At 34.5% G+C, this 10,000-nt stretch overlaps 6 non-coding genes across 6 annotated transcripts; 4 read left to right on the forward strand and 2 right to left on the reverse strand.

Annotated features, from left to right (window-relative positions):
* Positions 1-1,192: 1,192 nt before the first annotated feature.
* Positions 1,193-1,264, forward strand: Trnat-ugu. The gene has a single exon. It is a non-coding gene; the product is annotated as a tRNA-Thr (tRNA).
* Positions 1,265-3,104: 1,840 nt separating this feature from the next.
* Positions 3,105-3,176, reverse strand: Trnat-ugu. Its single transcript has one exon. It is a non-coding gene; the product is annotated as a tRNA-Thr (tRNA).
* Positions 3,177-3,901: 725 nt separating this feature from the next.
* On the forward strand, positions 3,902-3,973 carry Trnat-cgu. Its single transcript has one exon. It is a non-coding gene; the product is annotated as a tRNA-Thr (tRNA).
* Positions 3,974-5,247: 1,274 nt separating this feature from the next.
* Positions 5,248-5,319, forward strand: Trnat-ugu. Its single transcript has one exon. It is a non-coding gene; the product is annotated as a tRNA-Thr (tRNA).
* A 1,038-nt stretch (positions 5,320-6,357) lies between these two features.
* Positions 6,358-6,429, reverse strand: Trnat-ugu. Its single transcript has one exon. It is a non-coding gene; the product is annotated as a tRNA-Thr (tRNA).
* Positions 6,430-7,284: 855 nt separating this feature from the next.
* Trnat-cgu lies at positions 7,285-7,356 on the forward strand. The gene has a single exon. It is a non-coding gene; the product is annotated as a tRNA-Thr (tRNA).
* Positions 7,357-10,000: the final 2,644 nt, after the last annotated feature.

The raw sequence follows: 10,000 nt of genomic DNA on the forward strand, positions 1-10,000 counted from the left end.
ACACATACACGCACGTGAGCACGCGCAATTACATATATATATATATATATATATACATATATATATACATATATATATACATATATATATTATATATACCTATATATACATTTAATATATATATATATATATATATATACATATATACATACATACATACATACATATATACATATTCATATATATATACATATATATATATATATATATATATATACACAAACACACACACATGTGTATATATATATATTAAATATATGTACGAATATATATATGCACACACACACACACACACACACACACACACACACAGACACACACACACACATATATATATATATATATATATTATATATATATACCTATATATATACATTTAATATATATATATATATATATATATATATATATATATATACATATATACATACATATATATATTCATATATACATAATCATATATATATACACACACACATGTGTATATATATTAAATATATGTATGAATATATATATGTACACACACACACACATATATATATGTGTGTGTGTGTGTGTGTGTGCATGTGTGTGTGTATAAACACAAGTCAGCGTTCATATGCACTGTACAATGGAGGGTCTCAAATAATGGAAATCTGAATTAAACGAAATATACAGTATATATGAAGTTTCTTTTTCAGATGTGTTGTGTGGCTAGTGTAGTTGCCACTTTCATTTAATGGTATCAGCCCTGTAAAAAATGTAGATATATCAAAACGAAAGTTAATGATGACTGTAATCCTTTATACATATATACATATATACATATATATATATATATATATATATATATATATATGTATAAAGAGAGTTTCCTCTACAACTGATTTTTTAAAACAGTATTCTGTGGTTACCTTTGGTAGAGGATGAAGAGACCGCGAGAGTGTTGAGGAAATCAACTTTCCCGGCATGTCAGAAACTTACACTTCTTAAACTTAGTGATTTAAATAAACGTTTTGTCTCTAGCCATATGATTTTTTTTCTTCATTTTCCTAAGCATTTCGTCTAACTAGGCATTCCTTTCGCTTATTTTATTTAGTAAACACCTCTGCTTTCAATGATAACTATTTACGAGCTCAAAGACCTATTCATCATGTCCTGGGAATAGTATCCTTCTCTACTCCTTTCAGTTCTACCCTAGGTACCTTCAGAAGCCTCCTTAGCTCAGGGGCAGAGCACTGGTCTTGTAAACCAGGGGTCGAGAGTTCGATTCTCTCAGGGGGCAAACGCGATTGGTCGTCCATCTGCCAATTTTGCGAAAATTTATAAATAATTATGAAGGTGTAAATAACCGTGGAAATAACATGTGTGTTTGTTATAATCTACAAGTGAAAGTTAGGCCGAGGTGAAAATGTGTACTTCATAAACTTAAGAAATCATCGTTTGAGGATTGTTTTTCTTAGAATACCATTAGTAATGGTTAATATACTTTAAAAGGGTATTTTATGCAACAATGATATCGTGACACAAGAAAACAGCGAAAGGAGAAACTCACACACGATATTAACAGGGGTGGCAGTAACGACGGTTAGTATAAAATTGACGATTGTGATATTAAGTAACACTATATAATATGATCAGTGAAGTCTTTATGATTTATTAATAATTTATAGAAAGAATGCCATGATAGTGATGGTAGCAATAAAAATGATGTTATTATCATTCTAATGATCATAAATTATAAGATCAAATATAAAGTTCTTGGTTCATCCACACTGGAAGATTTTTATTCAAACAAGTAACTTTTATTTTTCAGTTGTCACATTATAGCGCTCCTACTTTTGATACATCATCTATAATATGCCCCAAACCGTAAAATATAGTATACGAATATGTATAACTAACTTTAGCATCAGCAGCGGATTTTACAGGTTCGGTTAGCAATCTACTCGATGTTTGCCATAAGGATTTATAACGTAATCAACTTACTGCCAAATCAGCGAAGAATACAACAGAAAGAACGAGCAAAGAATATGTAGGCCCTTTTTGTTTTACAACTTACTTGCGACCATTTTTTTCTGCTGATCAATGGGCCATCAAACATACGAACCCTTCCGTGTTCTCCCAAATGTCTGTACTAATGCAGATAATTTTACATATTTCTTCATTACGATTTCACCGTCTCCCATAGACGCGGTTTTCACACTCTGTGACACCCTCCCCGTTGATGTGATTGCCATAATATGTAGAAACACGAATGTTTCAGGTAACACTCTAATTAGGATTTTGCTGCAAATAAAATGCCACTGAAATATTAAGTTCTTTCACACCCGCTAATTTCAGCACTCTCTTGTTAAACAACTTTTGAAATATCCTAGATCCGCTAGATCCAACAGCTGTATCACCCTTTGTAAATATAAATATTACTATACATTTTAGTTTATCTCCTAACACATCCACGATAAAGAGCGCTTTCTCAGAGCTTCTTCAAAATCTGAGTTGTGGAAAGCTTACAGGAATTGGCTACTCTTACGGGTTTTAGTTGATATACCTCCATGAGGGAAAATGTTTGTAATAATATAGACTTTGGACTCACGTTTAGTAAATAACATACTCCCTCTCTTATGATAAAAACTACTTCCAAAGTATAAACTGCCTTCCGTGGTCTGACTACTTTCCCGCACTCAGTTTCAACAGCTAGTCTCGTACCGTTAATATTCCAGTCATATCCCGCACTTTATGTGATGCTGATAGAATTTCGCAATCGAGTCCCAAACACAAGAACTATTAAGTGTATATTGCATAATGATAACAAAAAAAACATTTGTCAGTATGAATTGTGTAATATAATGTAACAAATAAGTATGCAGGCAAATTAATGCATGAATATACATCATTACCGAAGTGTCAGTATTTTGTTCTCAATATCTATTGTATAACATATTTGGTGCCGGTAGCCAGTTCAGTAAAAACACGCCGATAACATACATAAAAAAGAAAACACATGAACATATGCTGAATCAGAAATTCACGGTTGTGCGTACCTCGTTCTTATGTTTACTGCCCCCAAATATAAAACTTATTATGAATAGTTCTTAGTTGAATGGTTCAACGTACTAAACGTTTGCCCCCTGAGAGAATCGAACTCTCGACCCCTGGTTTACAAGACCAGTGCTCTGCCCCTGAGCTAAGGAGGCTATAGGATATGTAAGAAAACTTGTAAGTTATGAAATTATTTTATGGTCAAGCTGTAATATAAAGTTGTATATTGGCGACCCTCGCCTCTCTAGGTACTGATATGGGAAATGTCCGATTTCTAGCGACGTACTTCATCACAATAATCGCCATCTTTCTCATCCAAACTATCATCACCGTTAATGAAAGTTCTGTTACAGTATTTACATACCTTCAACTAATAGAGTCGAAAAACAAGGAAATTACCACAAAGTACTGAAAGTAAAACAAGTTCATGTTTAATTTCTTAATGTTCTCAGAAACATGCAACTGCACATGCAACATTTTACTATGATAGTCCTAGGGAAGAAAGTTTTATTTTAAATGTATTTGTGGTTAGTCTTATCCACTGCATTTCTAGTCATCATTCATTGCCGTTCCTGATTATGATTGTTATCTTCATAATTAACATTATTGCCCTGAATCGCCTATTTTAGCTATAGTATTACCGAAATGATTAGTATAGTATATTACAGAATTCCCCATCTCTTTCACTGTACTTCCTTGCCGATTTTATTTTATTATGTTCCTAGTATATACGGTAAGAATCGAGTATTACCATCTGTCTTCACCTCCGCCCGAACAGTTCTTGATGCCGTCTCGGTCTGCGCTCCGAGTAGGCTCTTTGCGACAGATCCCATTATGTCAGCTAGATTTATGATTTACTCTGATTGCCATTTAAATGTCAGCCTCCTTAGCTCAGTGGTAGAGCACTGGTCTCGTAAACCAGGGGTCGTGAGTTCAAACCTCACAGGGGGCAGTATATGAAGTTGATATGAAATTCATGGTAAAACATTATAGAATAGGCTATCTAACCTAAATGCTGCCACCAAGCATTTGTTTTTAAGTGACAACCCCCCCCCCCCCCCCATACACACATAAAATGTTTGGAATCCTTGTTCTAATCCCTATAAAAAAAAAAAATCTATATGCACACGAGAACCTATGCATGCATAAATTGTCCAATCAGACTTTACTGCAGATAGAGCCTCTTCGGTCTAGGGATAACCAACTTTAGGGATCCCTAATGTGAAGTAGTCTGAAGCCCCAAACTTTGGAGGTACACCTCACCAAGAACCTATGTTTGCATAGAGACAAACAGCTGCAAATTAGATTGGCCGATATTTACGAGTAAATACTACGTATACTATGAACATCTTTTTATTAGTAAATGTGTGTTATGTGCATACACATTATGTACACAAATGCGTATGTCTTTATGTTTATTAGACTTAGATAGACTGACTGGGAGAGAGAGTGAGAGATTGTGTCGTGAATATATAACATATGCAGCGACATCTTGCAGACCCCTTGACCAACTGGGCCAATCCATCCCGTAGCATCCCAAACGACCGAAATAGGTTTACCGACAGTCAGATCATTTCTCTGAACGTGCTGATGTTTTAATTGTTTTCAGCTTCATTATTTTGCGATTTATGTATGGTTGTGGCTCGATTTTCCACTTTTGGTTGTTAGATACCATTATCTTATCTATTTTTCACACCTAATGTAATTCTACAAAATGGCAACATTGACTTAATTTCCTGAGGATTTAAATGGCAACTTCAGATTAGACTCCCGATACTTGTCACCTCACACCGGCGATCAAGTTAGGTTTCTGCATTAGAGAAATGCTACTGACGAATAGTCTTCAGGCACACCAGGAGACTTCAATGCAATCCAAAATATGTTCATCAGGAAGTTGCTGCTGTGCAAGAAAAAAATAATCTAATATTTAGATTAATTTCGTGTTTCACTCCTTGCACAACATATATTATTCAACTGGTCATTATCGAAATGGACGATTATTTTACAAACAGATAGGTGTGCTGTGTGTGTGTGTGTGTGTGTGTGTGTGTGTGTGTGTGTGTGTGTGTGTGTGTGTGTGTGTGTGTGTGTGAGTGTGCTGCTTGCTCACCTATTCATATGCAGAGGTGCCTCACAGACAGCACGTTCTGTAAGCTGATGGTATGATTCCGATTTTTCTAAGGGGTGTAAGTTCAATGACCATCAACTATTTCTCTTGATCCAGAAGCCTCCTTAGCTCAGGGGCAGAGCACTGGTCTTGTAAACCAGGGGTCGAGAGTTCGATTCTCTCAGGGGGCAAATATTTAATAATTAATAACCTCTATATGTAACACAGCTGACTTCAGTGGAGAATCCATAAAAATATTTCTTTCAAATTCTTCAAATACATATTTGGCATTTATTTACATGTAACTGTGATTTACATATCTATCAATATTTATTCTACAATAAAGTAACACATTTTTATGACAAATGTACAGAGTGTGAAAGCAATGTGCAATGTTTTAGTCTAACCGCATTTTCGTAAAACTGATGATTTATGCAGAAAACTCAAAAATTACGGATTTCGAAGATTAGGCAATTGTGCATTCTAACCCATTCGCCCCATGTGGCAAAATTACATGCCATGCCCACCGTAACTCACGTTTATTTATTGTATTTACACATAGATGGCTCTACAAGTTCTTAATCACCAAATAGCCAGTTATTAGGAACTACCTATCTCACCTGTTCACCCTTTTCTTTCACTTTAAGAAAGGGTCTTTTGAATCATTTCATTGTCTAAAATATTTTAATGACAAATTAATAATCATAAGATCAATAACAATAACAGCAGTATCGATAGCAATGGTATTAGTCTTCCGGCCAATTCAAGGAATGGGGAAATCCGGATCGGTAACTAGGGCCTACTGATAGACTCCTTGCCGGCTGAGCACATGTGGAGCCATCTGTATGTAACAAAATTCACAAAAAACTACAGAGGACAGAACATACATCCGGGGTGAATGGGTTAGTGAATATACGGTACTGCTTTTATTTGATTCATTGTGAGAATCATAAGATGTTTCATCCATTTTTTATGCTTGGGTAGATACTAATAAGATTTGTCCTTTAGAATGAAAACAATAATGCATTATATATGAGCATAAAGATAAAATAATCAATTTAAGCTGTTCTTTTGAGAACTTTGATATATAGATGGTAATTTTCGACCTTATTTAACTTCAGTGGTACAACCTCTAAAATTGATTTCAAATGGTTTACGTGGCACCTTAAAATCTATATGCCTTTTCTTGACATTGACTGTATACCCAATTCTCATAGGTACACAAGCATTGCCCCCTGAGAGAATCGAACTCTCGACCCCTGGTTTACAAGACCAGTGCTCTGCCCCTGAGCTAAGGAGGCTTATCAATCTTGGTCAACAGCTGTAGTACCATAGATAATATCGTGAGTTATCGACAAGACAGAACAAATCCCATTATTCCAAGTAGTTATGAGCTTTGCATAGTGATAATCAAATACCTGGAGCCACTGACGTTACTGCAGAACTCATGCAATATATATATATATATATATATATATATATATATATCTTTATATATATACATATATATATATATATATATATATTATGCATGTGTATGTGTGTGTACGTGTGAATACATGTATATATATGAATATATATACATATATATATATAAATATATATAGATATAGATATAGATATATAATATATATATTATATATATGAATATATATACATATATATATGAAAATATATATAGATATAGATATAGATATATAATATATATATATTATATATATGAATATACTGTATATATAATATATTCATGTGTGTGTGTGTGTGTGTGTGTGTGTGTGTGTGTATTCATAAATCTATCTATCAATATCTATCTTTCTATTAATACACACACACATCTACATACATATATATAGATAGACAGATAGATTGATTGATAGGTTGATATAGATATATATATATATATAAATATATATATATACATTTATGAATATATATGAATATATATGAATATATATGTGTGTGTGTTGGTAAATATATATATATATATATATATATATATATATGTATATATATATATATACATATGTATGTATATATATTATATATATATTTTCATATATATATACTTATATACATGTATGTATATATATGAAAATATATATACATGCATATATATATGTATATATATTTTCACACACACACACTTATACTCCTGTGCCTCCTTAGCTCAGTGGTAGAGCACTGGTCTCGTAAACCAGGGGTCGTGAGTTCAAACCTCACAGGGGGCAATTTAATACCTTTAAAACTAGAAAACATACTCTAGATAAGTAATATGTAAGTGTCTACAATTCAATATATAACATATATCGATAAGTAATAAAAAGTATCTCCCAGTTCTATACTTACAAGATTTCAATGATGCGTGCAGTAATGATAAGATTATGATGGCCTTCATATTGGATGCTGCCAAATGACGATTCCCATGTCTGAACAGGTTCTTCTGAAGGATTAAAGAAAATTAATCATTGATTAACCAGCTTATATTGGAGAGCGATAACGGGGAAGAAAATTTTACTTTCGTTTGAGAAATGTAATAGATGTGCCTTCCTTGCAACATCAGTTATTCAACCAACACTTCTAGCAAACCACGGGTCCTGACTTCCTCAAGATAGGTTGACTGATTTGCCCAAGCCTCCAACTAGAACTGTCTAGAAAAGACAGCCTAAGGGGTGGGATCATCCTCAGGAAGCTAAGTCAAGTGTCTGCGTAGCCTTAATTATCGGTCCCAGATTTCCGGGTCACTGTCCTAACATCGGTTTCATAGGTACAGTCATCAGCTGGACAAGTGGTCTTGCCCACTGAACTTCAGATGTTATGCAGGTGGTGTAAAGAGGAGACTCCAGGATATTAAGCAGTGGCCTTCGACCTTCTCGACTTCAGTACTGTTCGAATCCTATGCAAAGGAACCAATGTAATTTCCAATCACTACATGCATTCCAGAAATCAAAAAATATAGAGTAAACTTTCATAATCTTCCTGCTAGATCTAGCAGGAAAATTTCTAGAATGGCAACACCAGCAGAGGAGCCTCCCCAGCATCCCCCCCAAGCAAAAGTGGTGGGCCACAGGTCCCAGTATCTGTTGTGGACTTTGCTTTGCACATCCACCAGGTTGCAGGCAGGATAAGTTTATCTTGCTCCCAACCCGGACCAGTCTAATTCGTCGGGTGGAAGGGACACCAGTAAGCTGGTAATTCAACATCGGGCAGTCAGCTTTCAAAAGACTCATTGGGAAACTACTGCAAATTCTCTTTAAAGAGTCAATAAATGTTTCCCCATGTGGCCAAAATAACTGTTCAGTAGTAACGGATACAATAAAAAAAATTTGCAACCAACAATATGACGTTGTTTATCTCAAATACACTCACCAAAGACCTTGGTTATTGCTGTCCTGTATCATCGCAGAAGTGAAAATTTCTGATGTTAGTTCATAAAACCTTTGGTGTGTATTATGTATATGTTATATTTGCACACAACACACACACACACACACACACATATACATTCACACATATATTTACACATCTATATATCCCAATGCCGCCGGGGAAAATGAATAAAAAATGTGGTAAGTGCTGTGCTCATTTTTTACATTTTTTGTGAAATGTCTCTGCACACAGATGGCTCTGCTACTGCTTAGCCACAAAATAGTCAATTAGTAGACCTTGTGACCTTACCTGATTTGAATTGGCGGAAAAAATGTATCTTGAATATCATTGGTGTTATTTTTTATTATAAACATTATAATTACTATAACGTTATAAACATTAGTAACAGCAAAATAAGATAACGTAAAACATTTTCGTGAATCCAAGAAAAGGGTAAACGGGCGAGACAGGCAGTACTCGTAATTGGCTCATTGGTGGCTTAGTACAAGTGTAGCCATCTATGTGTAAAAACAATTAAGCAAGTAACTCACAGTGGGCATGGCATACATGTACACGTCATGCCCGTCGGCATTGGGATATATATTTTTGTGTGCATATAAATGTATAACTACACACACCTATATGTATATACGTATACATATAAACATATATGTGTATATAAGTATACACACATACATATGTATAATATATATATATATGTATAAATACATACACACACTCACACACATACACTCACACACATAAGGTATATACATACTTATATATCTATTTCTTTCTATATATATATGCACACACACAGATATATACATATATACAAAGATATATACTTTAAGTCCTAACTTAAAAGCCGCACCATGCGGAGGACTAGTTCGACCTCCGGCCCAAAGCTAAAGCGACTTCAGGTCCAGCTTAGCCATGATAATGAAAAAAAATATTGGTATCCTGCCATCTGGAGATCATAGCAGCATGGTAAACAACATTCTTGTTTATTTCTGTTTGGTGTGATCATCTCTAGAGCATCCCAAGTAGAGCTGACAACGGGGAAAGCAATGCTGTATAAGGCGAAGTCTGACAATTTTCAGTGATTGCCCTCGAGTCTTGTTAATGGAGATTGCAAAGCTAACTTTGACTGGAAACTGGAGTCTCTTGGATTCAATGGCATGGTTTCTGGAATCAGTGGAATTCTTGGAATGAACACATTTTCCCTTTCCTTGTCCAGTGAGTATTGTAGTTTCCAAAAGATGGGGATGCATTTGCCTGACAACCAGTATAAATGAAATTGATCTCAATTCATGTCTGGAAATATTTAAAACTGAGTAAAAAAAAAAAAAGTCACAAAGTTTTTGTGTCACTTTAAACTCAATACGAATTAAAACTTTTAAAATCAGAATAATTTTCAGTTACATTAATAGTTGAATTTTTGACTGTTCCCACCTCTGCCAGACACAAATCCCAACGCTGGATGTTCAAGAACCAGATGAAGGG

The sequence above is a fragment of the Penaeus chinensis genome, chromosome 8 (assembly GCF_019202785.1).
Source record: "Penaeus chinensis breed Huanghai No. 1 chromosome 8, ASM1920278v2, whole genome shotgun sequence".
Classification (NCBI taxonomy): domain Eukaryota; kingdom Metazoa; phylum Arthropoda; class Malacostraca; order Decapoda; family Penaeidae; genus Penaeus; species Penaeus chinensis.